This window comes from Perca fluviatilis, chromosome 3 (genome assembly GCF_010015445.1).
Source record: "Perca fluviatilis chromosome 3, GENO_Pfluv_1.0, whole genome shotgun sequence".
In the NCBI taxonomy this organism is placed as follows: domain Eukaryota; kingdom Metazoa; phylum Chordata; class Actinopteri; order Perciformes; family Percidae; genus Perca; species Perca fluviatilis.
This window is the reverse complement of record NC_053114.1, coordinates 26,189,064-26,207,720: the sequence shown is the minus strand read 5'-3', so window position 1 is coordinate 26,207,720 and position 18,657 is coordinate 26,189,064. Positions and strand designations below refer to the sequence as shown.

At 40.3% G+C, this 18,657-nt stretch overlaps 1 long non-coding RNA gene across 1 annotated transcript in view; it reads left to right on the top strand.

Annotated features, from left to right (window-relative positions):
* LOC120556118 overlaps positions 1-18,657 on the top strand; it is a 67,912-nt gene that overhangs the window by 48,634 nt on the left and 621 nt on the right. The window lies entirely within an intron of this gene.

Sequence of the window (18,657 nt, the reverse complement as noted above, 5' to 3'; positions counted from 1 at the left end):
CTACTGTACGATTGAATGGAATCCATACTAACAAGCGCCAATTGGCAGTAAATACTTATGATGGACCTGCACTATTTTATACAGTATCTATGTTTTACTGTGGCTCAGAGTGAATATATGATTAAGTCATGATCGTCAGGCTGTTTTCTAAGATCCCTATCCAAGCCAACCTTCGGAAATAATTTTGTTCTGGTGAGCAACAAATTGACTGTACTATACAGCCTTTTGGAAGTTGTGTTGGGCCACTGTTCTTTTTTGTCATCTGATTGGATGTAGTTTATCTCTAAAAGTTCTCACTTTCAACAATAACAACCTTTTTTTGAGAGTTTTTGATCTTGCATTGTATGTAAGTGATGCCCTTTTAAGTGATGGTGTCCTTGGTTGAATAAAATCAAAGGGATTGTTCCATCTATTAAATGTGTTTACACTTTTTTATCATTTAGTTTTTTTGTCAAAATTCACAATACTCGTCATTCAGTAACTTGACTGTCATATCAAGCAATAATGGGCAAGAATAACTACCTTTTGTTCCATTTGAAAGGATCAAGTAAAGTATACTTAAAATAACTAACAGGATTATTTATCCAGGTATGAAAACCTGAGTGTCCTTGTTAAAAAATAAAGAAAAGAAAATGTAGATACCAAAGTTGAAAACTTAAAATTTGTAGACTTTTCACATTGCTTCCTATACTGAACACTTACATGTGTTTATTTGTTTATTATATTTGAAATGATTTGTAGATAAAATACTGTTAATTGTAGTACTAGAATTAAAGCTATACTTTTTTTTCAGAATGCTAAGAAAGTAATTAACATCAACAGAATAAGGTTAAAGGAAAAACACGTATTTCTATTTTTATACTCTTCTGTTTTCACAGATGAAAAAGGTGTTTTACAATATTTTACTGTTACGAACGTGTTGAATTGATTATTACAAGAGGTAGCGTTAATCCCTTTTAAGCTAACATAGAAGAATAAAACAATAAAAGTTAAGTGACTGTCCTGATACTAAATTAAGCTGATGCTAGCTTGTGTCAGGTAAAGTTTTTTTTTTATAATTAGTACTATATGAGTAAGATGCTGAAAATGATATTTGTCATGTGTTTTATTAAAGCTGCAGTTCCTTGATTGGCCACTTGAGGCGAGTCAATCCCTATAGACCCCCATGTTAAAAAAATCCCAACTTCACATACTGTTACTATCTACACAAGCAGCGGCACACAGAAAATAGAAGTTACCTGGATGTAACTCTAGTTCTATGAATTCAAGTGTTGCTCTCTTGCAGGCGTCGCTATTGGTTCACCCCATCAATGCTCCGCCTCAGCACCCTGAGACGGATCTTTGCACTCACCATCCAGTCAGGTAGTAACATGTATCCCTATAAAACAGTAGTGCACCCGTCGCTTGGCTCCATTTTTAACTCAGGAACTAACGACAGGAGCCAGCTAGGCTTGCCTCTTCTATTTCATACGTGCTTTGCCCTGGAACAAGCTTTTCATATTGGAAATCACAGGCAGTGATGGCCGTTAGGGATGTGATGTACTCCCAGCTGGTATTGAATCCGTGCATACAGCAACTCAGACCCAACTGCTGAATGGGCTAAAAGAAGTGGCCAGGACATTGAGCACCGGCCACCCAGTCCCACAGTCCAACCACATAAGCTGCTCAGCTTCTCCCTCTCAGCCATCAAACCAAGAGGCGGTGTTCTAAAATAGGGCAAGATAATGGAGAAATCCCTGCTTGAATCAGCGCCTTGGATCAGCCGTGTATCAGGCCTTGGTATCACCTGGCGCAATTGCATCATCAGCCTCAGAGGCAGAGCCACGTTGGATGAACGTGCTTGAGGCAGTCCGAGGAAATGTGGCTGCTGTAGTTGAAACTTTTATTACCTTGGCCGCTGTCGAGCTAGCAAAGTAGTATTGCTAGCTAGTGTTGTAGTGCCAGATTAGCCTGAGCGGCACTAGCCTAGCCGTTAGCAGAAGTGTGTGGTGTGTCATTGAAGATGCAAAGGGAGCCCAGGAACTCCCTCACAGATGCACCAGTTATCTTCTTTTTGGTACTGGTATTAGGCTTGTTAGTCATCTCTGCCTCCCTTCGGAAAGCAAAAGCAGTGAGCAGGCTGAGAACATTACAGGACTTGGAGATCTCAGCGACACCGGATGGTGTCGAAGGCTTTGCTGAGTGGCTGAGTTATATATTATGTCACCACTGTGGTGGTACTAGTGTTGTTCTTGTTGAGCAGGCATCATAATAAGCCTGAATATGAGCTAGGTGAAGTTTGGACCACAGTAACATGCATGTCTCAATTATGACGGTAATTGTTTGCGTTTTAAAGGTCCCATGGCATGAAAATTTCACTTTATGAGGTTTTTTAAAATTAATATGCGTTCCCCCAGCCTGCCTATGGTCCCCGAGTGGCTAGAAATGGCGATAAGTGTAAACAGAGCCCTGGGTATCCTGCTCTGCCTTTGAGAAAATGAAAGCTCAGATGGGCCGATCTGGAATCTTCTCCTTATGATGTCATAAGGAGCGAGGTTACCTCCCCTTTCTCTGCTTTGCCCGCCCAGAGAATTTGGCCCACCCATGAGAGAGAGACATCATGGCTTTCAAACGAGCAAAGTGGCAGTTGGTCAAGGCCAACCCCCACTCTCTACCTTGCCCCCCCCCCTCTCCTCCTCTATAGCTACAGATGCAGAAATGGCATATACTAAGGAAAGCTCATTGTGCGACTGGCTCTAGTGGCTGTAATTCTGCACGATGGCTAAATTTCGGGAAAGAGACTTCAGATACAGTATTAGGGGACCACTAAGGCCTATATAAAAGCATCCAAAGAGCACCATGTCATGGGACCTTTAAAGGAAAGGCAGACATGAGAAGCAAGGCTAGATTGCTACTCTCACTGAAAGCTCCCTTCACATTCATTGCACCCCTTAACCCATCAACACCCATTAGTAGGTGAGGATTTATTTCAGCACAAGATGTTCCCATAAAAGTGACAATCTTGCTCCACTTGCATGAAGGTTTTAGCATTCTGGGTAACAGCATCTGAAATCACAGAGACGCAAATGGGTCTGTCCATAAATACAGTCCAACCATGAATGATGGAGCTAGCCTATGTAAAAGCACACACTGTTAAAAAGCCTGTGCTTTCTATGAAATTATATAATTGCTCTTCTTCTGATTTTGAATACACTCACCATTTTGGTTGTGGTAAGATTTTAGGATCTGATGAGAGCTGAAAAGGTAAATGTTTGTAGTAATATTGTCTTTTGTCAGGGTGAATTTTGTTTGGGCAAGATGTGAGTATATAGTTACCTGTTCTGTTAGTACTCACACACACGCGCACACACACACACACACACACACACACACACACACACACACACACACACACACACACACACACACACACACACACTTATCTGCATTGTATTAGCACCCTATCTTTCTGTAGCTAGATTTTTCAGAATATAGGTAATTATCATTGTAATTTCGCAACTTTAGGAAACTTTAGGACAACTTTAGGTGTACTTGTGATCCACCTAAGGGACTTGTGTTGACCGTCAGTCAAAATGAAAACAAAACAAGAGACTAGGGATGTCTCGAGAACCGATACTTCGGTATTAATCGATTAATCAATTAATCGCCAACTATTTTCATAATCGATTAGTCTGTTTGAGTAATTTTTTTAAGACAAAAGTAAAAATTCTTTGATTCCAGCTTCTTAAATGTGAATATTTTCTAGTTTCTTCTCTCCTCTGTGACAGTAAACTGAATATCTTTGAGTTGTGGACAAAACAAGACATTTGAGGACGTCATCTCGGGTTTTTGGGAAACACTGATCCACATTTTTCACCATTTTCTGACATTTCCGATACTTCGGTACCAACTTGGTACCAAAATTCTGAAAACGTGCCGGTACTCATTTTTCCAGGTACCGGGGAATGCAATCCTTCTGGACCTGACGGGGGCAGTATATACGGCTAACGAAAAAGAAAATTCTAGACTGCCGCTAAATGCTGAAGAATACCGACCAGCACGGAAAAACAGCGAATAGCCCCTCATCTCCCTTTACGGCTTGACCGCATTCAGCTTCTGGCTTTACCGTACAGCTATGGCGATGGCTTTCACGACTTCACCTGGAACTCCCGAACCGCAAGTGAGTCTATTTCTCTCTGCCGTTGTCTATCACAACCTAGCGTGTGCTCTGATAGCGCTTGTTTTAATGGACCTCTATAACATCAGTTAACTTTAACCAGCCCGGTTCTTTGTGAAAAAAAACAACGGCAGAGAGAAACAGACTAACTACTGTAAACATGATAAGAAAGACGGTACCGTATGCTGGCTGTGTGGTAATGCCAGGCTTCAAAGCAACGTGCTGTGGGGTCCAGAGGACTGACGTTTTCGTTTTTTGGAAATCATGCTCTCCTTGCCTCCTCCACTCCACACCATAACAGAAAGTTAAAACTAAAAGAAAACACTGAAAGAATAGTGACATGACGCTGGCTATTGGAGTGAGAGAGTACATTACACTGACTGATCTTTTAATTGTCTCAAAACTGTACAGTAAATTAACTTCAAATTGTAGATGGTCATAGACAGGGTCATCATGAACAGGATTACACTAAATATTTCAGCAAACCTCTGAACATCTATTCAATTGATTTATGTGAGTTTACAAATGAGGACATTTACAGTGCCTTACAATATCATTTTAGCTGACTTTCCATGTACAGTATTGTACAGTGAAACTACTTCAAATGGCATAGGGTCATAGGAACATTTTGAGCAGAAATCCATTGCGCTTCTAAGCAAACCTACCGTGGAAAAGTTTCTTATCATATTATGACTTCTTTGGTGACATCAAATATTCAACAAGACTTATTTAATATGACCCAAAAAGAAATCCAAGCACTGGCTGGCTTGTCCAGGTTTTATATGGTGCTGCTGTGGCGCTGTGCTGCTTTGTCTTGTCGGTCTGTGTGGCATCATTGTCCTCTTTTGTGTAGAGCTGCAAAGATTAATCGATTAATCGATTAGTTGTCAACTCTTAAATTAATCGCCAACTATTTTCATAATCGATTAGTCGGTTTGAGTAATTTTTTTAAGACAAAAGTAAAAATTCTTTGATTCCAGCTTCTTAAATGTGAATATTTTCTAGTTTCTTCTCTCCTCTGTGACAGTAAACTGAATATCTTTGAGTTGTGGACAAAACAAGACATTTGAGGACGTCATCTCGGGCTTTTGGGAAACACTGATCCACATTTTTCACCATTTTCTGACATTTTATAGACCAAACAACTAATCGAATAATCTAGAAAATAATCAACAGATTAATCGACTATGAAAATAATCGTTAGTTGCAGCCCTACTTTTGTGCATCATCAGTTTATAAATTTGCTTTTCATTGCATGAGAAAATTAATGTGTGCCGTGAGAGTGTGTAAAAAGTGTCAATTGCATGTCTCACGGTCGATGCGTGAGAGTTGGCAGCCCTGAAAAGTTACATGCACAGGTGTATGTAGAGCTGAGAATGACATGCACAGCTCAAATATTTCGTGCACTACCGTGCATATGCACATGATATTTTGATCCATGTAATTATATTTTCTCATCCTTAGTGGCAGTCCTTGCTGTGCAGGTATGTGCATTTGTCTGTGTTTGTGTATGTCATCTGCCTCACTGCACTACACTCCACTCTTACCAGCAGATGCTTCCAAAGCCCCCTGCCCTCTCACGCCTGATGAGCCAGAGACAAGTGCCAGAGGGTAAATATGTCCAGTGCCATATGTCTCTTTCCTGAATGGCTGCATTTAGCATGTGCCACATGCCACAGTCAAATTTGTTTAATCCTGAAACACACACCAGTCCTCGGGAGCCCAGGGCTGTGTTAAGCAGTTATGTTAACTATTGCATGCAATGCGCACTAACATGGTTGTAAGCAGAATCCTGCATTATTCAAACTGGGTGGATGGGGTAATTAAGAGTCTTGTAGTCACTTCATAATTCATCTGCGTTAATGGCCCAGTAGTTTTGCTGGGATAAACAGAGCTGGCACATGATGTGATGTAAGATGAGACAACATGACACAATTTCTGTCTTTTTCTATTTAGCCTGCAGCTAGCTGGGGTTGAGGTGGAATAGTTGTAAATAAAAAGCCATCTTTCTTCATATATTCTGCCACCGTATTCTCCACCTCTTACACTAATGCCAGTTAGTGGTTAAAAAATGCACATAAAACTGCAAGATTGACCCTGAATCTTGTTTTATGAAAACACACACTTTTTTATTGTCTGTGCAATTACCACACACTAGAGTGCAAACAATATAATCTCTTGCTTTATATGAATTTAGTAGTATACTACACAGTGCTTTATTATGCTATACTTTTTGCTTATTGTCACTGATCTTTGAAATAAAAAGAAAGTCATATTTAAGATAGTGGTCCGAGCACTAGAAGTGGATTTGAGTTTCCATGGTAATGCTTTTCCCCTACAGTTTATCTAGAATTACACTAGACTGAATTTTTGTATTTAATGCTACTGAATTTTCACACCCTGTAATTTCCTTGTAAAATTGGGTAGTGTCATCAATGGATGAATTATGATTACTTTTGGCTGTTGACTACTTGGAATTGTTCACTGGTTATCTCACCAGTTAATATTTAGTGCTATTTTGCGGTGATTCCAGATACTATGAATAAGCAAATGGATGGGCAGCGATTACTAGGGAATTGCTTTTTAAAAATTTCCCATGATAGGTTCATAAGGAGGTTCACCAAAAATGTTTCAAGCACTATTAGTGATTTGTGTAAAAATATGAATCAGTGTATGATTGAGTGACTAGTCAAGAGTTTGAAACAGATGGCAACAGATGATAGCTTGGCCTTAGAGTATTGATCATGCATGTTTAATATTCTTTCCACTGCAGCTGAAGGGAAATCTTACAGGCACAAAGCTAATTAGTCACTTGTCGATAACTGACACTAGACACTAGATGTTTTCCAGGGGATTGTCAGCTACAGCTCAAGGCTGCTTAAAGAAGAGAAAAAACCTGGAGGACAAAGAAGGCACGTGTCCATATAAACCTGTTTCTAATAATGCTTCCATTGTTAATTGAGCTGTAGATCATGATTAGTGTATAGTGTAGAGCTGAACAATAAATTGTGTGATATTATTTATCACATTTGTTGTTTCTCAAATAGGCTTCGTAATAGTATATTCCTACAATCTGGAAACACTTAATGTGAAGTAAATTGTTTAGAATGCTATTTTTTGTCCTGAAATAATCGAGACTATACTAATTGTGAACAAATTGTGCGAAATAGTTTGTTAAAGATAGGGACCCATGACACGTTAAAAAATTGCAATGCTTTGGCAAGAGGTTGAGAAAAACTGCCTTACAGGTTTAGTTGCTAATTCACACAACACAATCCAGAACATTAAGATATGTATGACATTTTCTAGCATAATCTTAGTGTGAGTGTGTGAACACTCTTCTAACTCCTGCTCTGGCATATCTCAGCTCTCAGAAACACATGACGTGATCCCAGAGCTCTTAAAAAGGTCAGGACAGCTTTGCTTTTTCCAGCCGTGACATTTGATTGGCAAAGGTAGAAATGTGAGTGTGGTGGGGATGAGCCTAAGCTACCGCTACATGCTTCAAAAAAGTAATTTTAATGGAAGAGGTGAAGGTTCTCTTCCCTCAGGCAGCCACCCACTTTGCAGTAACATTTGCAGTGTGGCCTCCTTTTGTGCTTAAGTTGCATATCAGCAATTGGTTTTAAAATTGTTTGCCTTGGACAGCATGTTGTTATAATGAGCGTAACTAAACTGGTTGAAGTTTTTATTACGTTTTAACCAGATGTGGTACATACAAATAAGTAGAGGTGTGACGAGATCCCGTCCAACGAAATCTTGGGATATTAAAGTGTGACGATATTTCTCATCGAGGTGAAAAGTTGTCTTGCGATATCAGTAAACGTGCAGAGTAACGTTGGTACTACCGAGGACCTATTCACGTATAAATTAATCGGTGACAGACAGACTGACAGGCACAAATGCATTCTCTATGCCCTGGTTGGAGACTGACAGGCTGGAGGTTGTAGGGAAAGGCAACTTTATTTTTATAACACATTTCAGTAACGAGGCAATTCAAAGAGCTTTACATAAAACATTAAATGTTCTATTTTTCTGCTTTACTATGGACATTCCATTGTGTCCTGAATAAAGTCATAATTATATTATTAGGGACTGAGTGCCAGGAACCTATTGTTTTTATAATGCGATATATATATATATATATATTACGGAGCCCCCCTGGTCCCACTTTGTCAAAAAAATTAGATAGTATCTTAGATAGTATCTTGAGGCCTCAAGATAGTATCTTGTGGCCACGAGATAATTCTTCTTCATATTTTATAGCCTATATTTATACTTTTTACATGTATATATGTCACAAAGTGGAGCCAGGCAGCCACAGTTTTCTTATGTTGTATATAGTGTGGTGTTTCGGGTGTTTTATTTTGTATATAGTGTGGTGTTTTGGGTGTTTTATTTTGTATATAGTGTGGTGTTTTAGTTTGCCTGGCACAGAACGGAAGACTCCTCCCAGTGCACCTGAGGCAGATCTCATCAGGAGCATAGGCGCCGATACCGTGGGTGCTCTGGAGCTCGAGCACCCACGGAAAATACTGAGCACCCACGTGTGCCAGACTGCCAGTAGGCTACATTCATTTAAAATTAAACTTTGCAGTTGGTGCTTAGTGGATTGATTCTTAATTTCCCACGAAGCTGATCGCGGTTACGTGTCAGTTAAACTTTTCATCTCCAATCCTATCTATATTTGTGAGAAGTGGCGCTGTCCTGAGTTGAAATCCTACTTTACGGCTTTATTACCGAGTTAATAGGCGTGTGTGTTTGTGTCAGCCGCTGTCCATTTTCTAAGGTTCTGAAATGCAAACGATTTTTGACAAATTTGTTTTTTTAAAGGGTGTGCGCCTGTGCGCACCCACGGAGGAAAACATAAATCGGCGCCTATGATCAGGAGAGATGCTGGAGGAACACGGAACGCGCTCCAACACACCGGGATATACCGGGAGCGCATTTTGATAATGAATGGCTGAGACACAAGGAGGAAAGAGGAGGACAGAGCACAGATAGACGGGCAGGACAGCGGAGCCGGAGGACAACTCTGCTTTTCCTGTTCGGGCCACAACGCCAACGCGCCGATCCGCCAAACATCCACAGCTGTCCTCCGGCTCCGGCTCCGCTCTCCTGCCCGTCTATCTGTGCTCCGTCCTGCACTCCTGTAGCGGAGACAGAGCAGAGTGGACGTTGCGTGCTGCTCGCCCTCTTCCCCCCTCCCTCAAACAGAAAAGGGTAAAGACTGTAGTCCCTTTCTCTATAGACTGGTTGAAATCTGATTTTCTATTTTTGCCCAAATCGCACTCGCACAACGCCAACGCGCCGATCCTCCAAACATCCACAGTTGTCCTCCGGCTCCAGCTCCGCTGTCCTGCCCGTCTATCTGTGCTCCGTCCCCAACGTTTCTTTTTCGCTCTCTATCCACTCCTCTTTCCTCCTTGTGTCTCAGCCATTCATAATACAAAATAAAACACCCGAAACACCACACTATATACAACATAAGAAAACTGGCTGCCTGGCTCCACTTTGTGACATATATACATGTAAAAAGTATAAATATAGGCTATAAAATATGAAGAAGAATTACGATCTCGTGGCCACGAGATCGTATTTCGAGGCCTCAAGATACGTATCTCGTGGCCACGAGATAGTTATAATTAATTTTTTTTGACAAAGTGGGACCAGGGGGGCTCCGTAATATATATATAGTCCGATCTGCACCAGAATTTGCATGTAGACTCTCTAGACCCTCATGACGAAAAGTTATGAGGGTCAAGTTTAGTTAAAAGAATTTTGATTAACCAAGAAATGCGCAAATTATAGAGGAACAACTTCCTGTAGGTGGCAGTCAAAACAGGAACTTTTGTGTATCTTGGCAACACATGGGGTCAGCAGCATGTCAAGACTTTCAGGATGCCAAATTGCGAAGCTTTTGTGTTTTTGTTGAACTGTGTGGCATGGTGGCCATTTTGTGTGTTTTGCCATAACACTGGAAGCTGTTGTAACGTCACTTATCCAATCTGCCTGAAAACTTCACATGCTGGATAAGAGTCCAGACCTGGAGACATCTACACGCCCATATTGAGTCGGGTTCTTAGCACCACCTGCTGGCAACAGGAAGTCAGCCGCATGTAACAAACATCATCCGATTTACATGGCATTTTTATAGTGGGGTCTACAAATGATATACAGCAACATGATGTATGGTGTGTGTTCTCTAGCGCCACATAGTGGACAGAGAAAGTGCTACAGGCAACCGGCATCCCGCCAGCACCCCCGCATGCTGGGAGGGGCGAGGGCCCGTTCATCGCTGCTTGCAGCTTCAATTAGGGCCCAAGCACGAAGGTGCCAGGGGTCCAGCGGTCCTTGGCACTGAAAGTGCGAGGAACCTATTGTTTTTGTAAGGATTATTATTATTTTTCTGCTGTTCAATTGCATTTTTGAGGCACTTAGGTTACTCGAAAACTCACCAGAATTGGCACATATGTTCGACATGGCGAAAATCGTAAACTTCTGTAGAGATTGGGCTTTTGCGTGACCAGCGGGCTCCATAGCGCCCCCCTAGTGTCCCCCTGGTTCGGATACAATTACTTTGATGTTCACGAAATTTGTTGGGAACATTTTTCTCATCTTGAGGAACATTGTTTTCACCCGACAGGAAGTTGGCCATTTTGGATTTTGTGCATTAATTTTCATTTTACGAACACATGTTTGAGGACTTTAGGATTCATGAAAACTATCAAAATGGTGCAGCCATGTTCCAAATAGTAAATTCTTTGATTTAATATTGCATTTAGGTTTGGGGGTGGCTCCAACTCACCAAATTTTGCGCACACATCACATGTGAATAAATCATTTGTGTGGCAGCATTTTGGATTCTCGGTGGAAACTCCGCAGTTATTAGATCTGAAGAGGTTAGTTATACAGGAGAGTGTACCATTTCAGTTTTCCAGTCATATTTTGTCATTGAAGTTTAAAAAAAATTTGTTAAAATCTCATATCGTGTATCGTCTCGTGAGATGAGTGTCTTGTCACACCAAGGCGTCATGAGCTGTTTATGGTATTTGAGATTCAGTGCTTTTTAATACTACTCTGGTAAAAGCTGCATTGTGATCTCACTGAGGACAGTGAGGTACTTGTGTTGGGTCATTAGTGCCATACATCCAGATTGCCAGTCCCTCCTCCCATAGCCCTCAGCCCACCTCTTCTGCAGTCTTGTGTGCAGCGTGCTCTGGTGGCTAAAGGTGCTCGTTAAAGTCCATAACTTATCTCACGTTTGAAGCTAATGGGAAGAATACTGGCTGCAGTGAAAAATGAATTACATTTTGTCCCCCTCTCTCTTCCTGCCCTCCTAACCTGCAGCGTAATATAGCAGAGGTGAGAGTATGCATTACAGATTTTAAGCATTAGAATTTATCTGTGCTGCACGACGCTGACTGATGCATTTGGAAATAATGTACTAGAGTTGGGCATTACAAGAACCCCTGTAACTAATGGACAGCTCTCGCCTGTGGCCGGCGATGTATATCATTCAGCTGGACTACCTCATCAACTCCAACAGTTCTTTGCAAGGCTTCCTAGCCAGCCCAGCCACTCAGGGTTTGCATTAAAGACTCCTGCAATAAAAGCCCCTCCCTTCCTACTCTGTCCATCTCCCTCTCTCTCAACCCATTTGTTTTGTTAGTAAATCCTTCAGTTAGACAATCACTCACTAACAGTTATTTTTAAAGAACATGCAATCCAAAAACTCTGCATTCTCACAAATTCCGGCAATATGACACCTTCCCGCAGGGTTGTGTGGGTGTGTTTTAGAACGTAACCGCCGTGAAACAATCAGAAAATAAAGTTTTATTCCACTTACTGTAATTTTCTCTCTAGCTCTCTTCACCACCGCTGCTTGCTCTCTCTCTCTCTCTCTCTCTCTCTCTCTCTCTCTCTCTCTCTCTCTCTCTCTCTCTCTGGCTCATTTATCTCGATAGGTATGGCGTTATATATGTCACATTCCTGAGCGAGTAATTGTATGTTTTGAGCGCAGAGAACTATATTTTGCAAGCACATTACATTACATTTTGAACAGAAATTAACACTCGCAAAAAATAATTTAGTTTGAGTAAACAAAAACCTATTTCGGGCACAATAAATGTATTTGCATGTCTTTCTCTGCTCGCAGGTAAAAGCTGCTGCGCTCCGGTCCTGTCTCCCTCGCTCTCAACCTCTTCTCTCTGCGCACTCAACTCTAGACACGCTCGCTCAGATTTTCACAGCGTTACAAGTGTGCCACAAAACCAACCAATCGCAGAATCAAAAGGTCAATTCTGATTGGCTGTTCACCTCCAATTAGATCGCAAGTAGCAGGAAAGACATATCTACAGGGAAACAGTCTTTGACACAACACCTGCAGTGATTCCCCAGCAAGGGGTATCTCTGCTGTAGCTAGTGGGTACTTGGAAAGATTGTGGAGCAGCTTAACTAATCAAAATAATTTAATTATGATTGATTTAAAACAATATATCAGCTGAAACAGCTCAACACATATGTTTAAACATATAGCGAAGTAATCAATGGTAGAAATAAAAAGCTAAAAGTGGCATACTGACTTAGCTAACAGTTTAAATGATTAGTTAAAAGTAATGTATGACTTTTGAAACATTAACCACACTTCAAGTAAAAGGCCAAGCTAGTAGAATTTCTGACCAAACCAACCTAAATGTCTATAGTTCAATTGCATGAAAATGTAAGAATATTCACTTTAATAGGATAGTGTGAACACATTGGGAATTGACGGGGTGGGTATGTGAGACAACCCTTAATATGACAGGGATGTGGGGGAACCTCAGACCAGAAGGGTTGGAAAGCACTGATCCACAGTATTTTATATTATTGACCGACCGGTATATTACAGACATGCCTTAATAGTTGTGTTAATCACAACACCGTTTTTGAATTACATATCTCCGGTGTGACTAACATCATCCTTCACAAGAAATCTAACATTAGCGCGCCCAGCATGGATACAGTCTATGCATCCAACATATTCATCTGAACAAACCCAAAATGTCACAATACAGCCACTTAAAAGAAGTTTGTAATACTGGTTACATCGATGTGGTGTTTTATTAACCTTAATTCTGTAAGGTTGGTTCAATTGACTTGCAAAGTAGCAATCCACTTAGCTAGCGTAGCTTATTTATGTGCAAAAAGCAGTAGCTAAAAAGAACGTTACTGCCAAGATATGATTTCATTTTAAGACAGATGACAACACTTGACGGAGTCTTATAACACCTCTCTGGTCTCGTAAAATCATATCTTAGTAGTAGTTAGTAGTTAGCTAGCGTTTCTGCTTTTTGAGATAAATTAGCATTAGCAACGGATAGCTCATTCACAAGCTAATATAGCAACATAATTCAGGTTAATATAATATAAGAAAATATTAAAACTACTTACATGTGGCTATATGTGACAGGCCCTACTGCTGTTCAGTCTCGCGTTAGACCTAACTTAGCTAGTTACAGTGCGCGAGGCCTGTTCAGATGACATATGTCGGCGCTTGTTTGTGAGGCTAGCTAGCTAGATTGCTTGTGAAGATGTGTTAAATATAAGGAGATATGAGTCAAACAGAAAATACTGCAAAATAATGTAATATACACACAAAAATTAAGACATTTCTGTGATATAGCTATGTCAATAATACAAAATACTGACCGAAATGTGTTTTAATCCAGTAACATTAGTCGAACAGCTCCACTGTAGACGGTATTTGCCGTACCAACAAGTGTTGACTGAAAAAGACGGTTCCTCCTAGATTTTTGTCCTACTTTTTTTCCTACTTAGTATACCGTTAACATGTCAGTTTGCTCTTCAGACTTTTCTTTTTAAGTTAAAAAAACACTGTAATTCTTGTGTCTTTCAAGAGACATACGTTTCTTGAAATGTTTTTGAGAACTACAAATGCTGGCCAACCATGGCAAACTCTCGAACACCAATCAAACACTAATCATTTTGGGAATTAAATCCAAATCAGTGCATCTAGTTATCCTTGATCGTCCAACTAAACATGCACCTATTAGGATAGGTGAAATTCTTTTTTGCTCATACTTGTAAATCAGAACCATATTTTGCTAATATGGCTAGTGGTAGTTTAGTGTATTTACAGTAGCTGTTAACTATATTACAGTTTATCAAAGGTTCATGTCCCTCCTATGTCAACCTATTCCGTGGTTGCAAAATACGTATTGGTGGAAGTCGTGACAGCACTGTTTCTTTACTTATTAAGTCCAAATGTATTTAAAAAAAAGGAATATTACATAATTTAACCCAATTCCAATACATAGGACTATCAGCATAGTAGAAAAAAGTTTTTTTCTCTCTGCCCTTCTCTTTCCACAGACCTCACTGCTGCACATTTTTATTTAATGGGGTTTATGTTTTAATAGCTCCACCCGACAGTAGCTGCTTGTCTCCAAAGTAATGTAAAGAACAAGGAATAGGCCAGATGAATTCTATCCACACAGAGGTCAGAGAGACAGAAAATGAATAGCAATGTGGATCCCCCAGCAGGCAGCGGGAGAGACAGACTAATCAGAGCATAACAGAAGAGGAGAAGGGGGCCCTTGGGAACCAGCATAAAGGTTTTCAGTACATTTCTTTAAAGAAAATAGTCTGAAAATATAATGATGTCTTTGAAATGCATCACTAATCAGGGAAGGAATTTGTTCTAGGATATGAAGTAGCATTGCAATTCCACAGTTATTGAGAAAAATGGGGGTTGTAGGTGGAGGGTTGGGTTAGTAAGGGCACGAGGGGAGAATATGGAATAATAAATGCGAGTGTGCAAGATGGAGGCCTTTTCTTGCTCTTTGTGCAGGTACACAGGGCAGGAGATAGAGGAGGCAGATGCTGCTATTTTTTTGTTTCATTCACTCTTTGTAGTAGCCTAGTATTTCTCACGACCAAAACTTTTAGAAAACTCCTTATGCAAGGCAAAAACTCTTCCAGGCCAAATTGTTTCTTTTGTGCACAAAATGTAATCATCTCACAAATGTTCTTAAATGAAATGAGTCAACCAAAACAGCAGATGCCGTCCTCTGTTGTTGAACACAGTTGGTTAGGTATTACACTCTGACCCAGAAAACAAAAAGAATAGCTTTCAGTGATTCAGCAAGGCTTTGTATTTTAAATATTTTATTTGATAGTGTAAAATATCCTTGTATGACTTACACACACACACACACACACACACATACACACACACACACACACACAACATACATATATATATATATATATATATATATATATATATATATATATTTAATAACAACAACATAAGCTAGAGACTGTTGCTGTGCAAACTACATTAATTGTTTTTAAACATGAATTCAGTGTTAACAGAGGCATTAAACCTGTTCCTAAACTTTAAAGTAGACTCAACATAACACTATTGGTTAAGTGTCTGAACCTTAGCATCTCTCATGTTGTCTGGCTAGTCAAACCTCTTAGTACATATTATATTTAAAAAGTCAAAACCACGGGGTGGCCTCTAGCTCACCCAGTAAGAGCGTTCACCCCATGTCGGCTGAGTCCTGCAGCGGCGTGGGTTTGAATCCGACCTTCTGCCCTTTGCTGCGTGTCATCCCCCATCTCTCTCCCCCTTTCATGTCTATACACTTTTACTACTACTAATAAAGGCAAAAGCCCCCCCCAAAAGTCAAAACCTAACACTAAGAAGCATAGTGCTTCATCTTTTCTCTCCAGTTTTAATCAAAGGTTTATAGAAAACCTAATTACTGGAAACTGTAATAAAATACATTTATTTATTACTCATCAGAGCAATTTTGGTTTTGTGCTGACTTTACGGTATAATACTGTCAAATCCATGTGTGCATACAATCTCAGTTGTTAAACTATATCACTCCATAATTGGAAAATTGATGGTTTTGTGTAATGAAAGGAGAGAGTAAGAGCCATGTGGTAGCCAAGTGCAGTCTTAAGCAAATGTTATGCCCCTGTGGATGTAAGAAAATCAGAAGTCAGCAGTCCTGCTGCCTAATCTTATGTGTGAACCATACCAGTGGGATTATACAAAATAATGGCTAGTAATGACTGTCATGGAAAATACTACCCCTACCCATCATCATCATAAAAAAAAATCTATTTCATTAATTGTAACGTGTTTTTGTTTTTTCCTGTCGTAATCATTATGTTTTGGTTTTTAATCCAGTCCACTCATCAGTACCTTTTCAACTTCTTGAAAAACACACAAAAAACTTGATCATGCACTTTTACATCTGAATCAGATTTATTGCCAAAGTAAGTTTTTACTTGCAAGGAATTTGCCTTGGTGTATTTGGTGAATACAGTAAACATATTCAAAGGTAATAAACAATAAAGCAAAGTACTGCTACAGTCAAGAACATAAATACAGAATAGATGATTATTGAAGCTAGAATGAGTCTTCTCTATTAGTAGCAGAGGGTCCAGGATGAGGAGTGTTGTTGTGGAACAGGCTTCGCTCTAGTGTTGTCTTACCCCACAGTTGCTGCTGTTTTGCACTGTCGGTCCACGTTGGTAGCCAGGTGAGGTTATGGGTTAGTCTCCTCCGGTGTGAGTTGAAAGTTATTGAATCAAACAACTATTTAAAACTATTTTCTGAGTCTCCTCTGGTGTCAGTTGTACTGTAAATGCAAATAGGCCATACACTGGAATAGAGGTCGACCGATTCATTGGTTTTGCCGATTAATCGGCACCGATAGTTGATTGGTGGAACTATCGTTATCGGCAAAAAATCCATACCGATAGTTTTTTCTGGTTGCGTCCGTTGCTGGAGCGGCTGAGAAGCGCGCGCTGTCATTCATTACACAGTACGTGAGAGCAGAGAAGGGTCTGCTGGCATCATGCATTACAATAGCGGCCTCTAGAGGCGAAATAAAAACCATCACTGATGCCTCGTGTTGTTTATTTTCGACACATGTTACTGCGCGCTGCACGGAGAGCACATGCTGTGCGGAGAAGGCTGATCAGATGCGCGTTTAAAGCATCGACAGCAAAAAGGTATGTATACAGTACATTTTGTCATACAGTACATTTTGTCATATCATTATAAAGTTATTAATTTGTTATTAATTTGTTGAATAGTTCTTGTTCTTGTTCTTTTTAGTAGAGAAAGAACAGCACAGTGTGTTTGTTTGCTTTCGAGGCTGAGATGACGCTAAACATTAGTAGTAGGCTAACTTACCTCAAGCAGTTAAAACACTGACAAAAATAAACACAAGTTCGACCCAAATGGATCGTCCACGATCCCAAACGGCACATCTGATTCATATTTAGATTATTTAATAACAGTTAAACGTAGAGACTTACTGATTGCTGCAGCTAAAAGCTAACGAATTAGCCGTCACGGGGGTATATTTGGTGTCTTTCTAGCCTTTACAGGTGATTTTCTATCCAGCCTGGAACTTGTGCCTTTTTTCGGGGTTGTTGAGCATTAAATCCAAACTGTTAGATCCAAGATTTATCCACTTGATGTCCATAATTCATCACGTTTTCGATCATTTCTGCCGCTAACGCCGTGCTACCGAAAAGGGAATCTCCCATGATGCCTTTGTTTATGTTTTCAACCAATGGGAAGGCAGGTCCGTCACACATTACGCCTTATATGGGCATCCAAGCGAGAACAGAGAGTATATAGTGGGAAAGATAGATCCCTCCAGGTCAGAGATCGTCCGTTACCGTTCTAAACCGTTCTACAGTGAAGAATGGCGTCTCTGTTTTGAGATTTGGCATACATTTGGACCTTTTTTGAAGAAATGTAAATAGTTTGTCCTTTATATGAATTATAATGCTCATTATGTTTATTTTTGCACTGGATGACTCCAAATATGTAGGAGAACTGTTTTAGACAACACACACGCTTGTGTAGCATTGCTGTGGGTGTATCAATTCTAAATACTATCGGTCGATTAATCGGTTATCTGCAAATACGGCCCAACCTAGCTATCGGTTTCGGTAAAATCCACTATTGGTCGACCTCTACACTGGAATGTCCTGAGCCTGAGCTATGGTTGTGAAGATGGCAAAGCTGGATAGAGAAGGTGGCCGGATGGAGGGAAGTCAGGTCTGTGCTACTGACCTCTACCTCCGGGGTACAGACACCGTGAATTCCAATCAGTCTCTGGAAACAGTGATGGGGTTGTCAGACTCCCTGTAAAAAAGGCCACTCTCAGGTAGCTGTGAACCAGCACTGCCACTCTGTAATAGGTCCGTGTGAAAAGGATTTGTTGGGAACTCAAACTGGAGGCCAACAGACAGATAGCTATTATCTAACAGCCTGCCATTAAAAGGTTGACTGTGCCAGTGCTGGAATAAAAATGCTCCATACCCAGCCCAATTTCATATAATTGACATCGGCTGATTGTTTACTGAAGTGCACATTTCCAGTGTACGTTCATCATGGCTCCACTAGATGTTTTATTTTATTATTTCCTTTATGTCATTTTACCGTGGGGCTATCATTT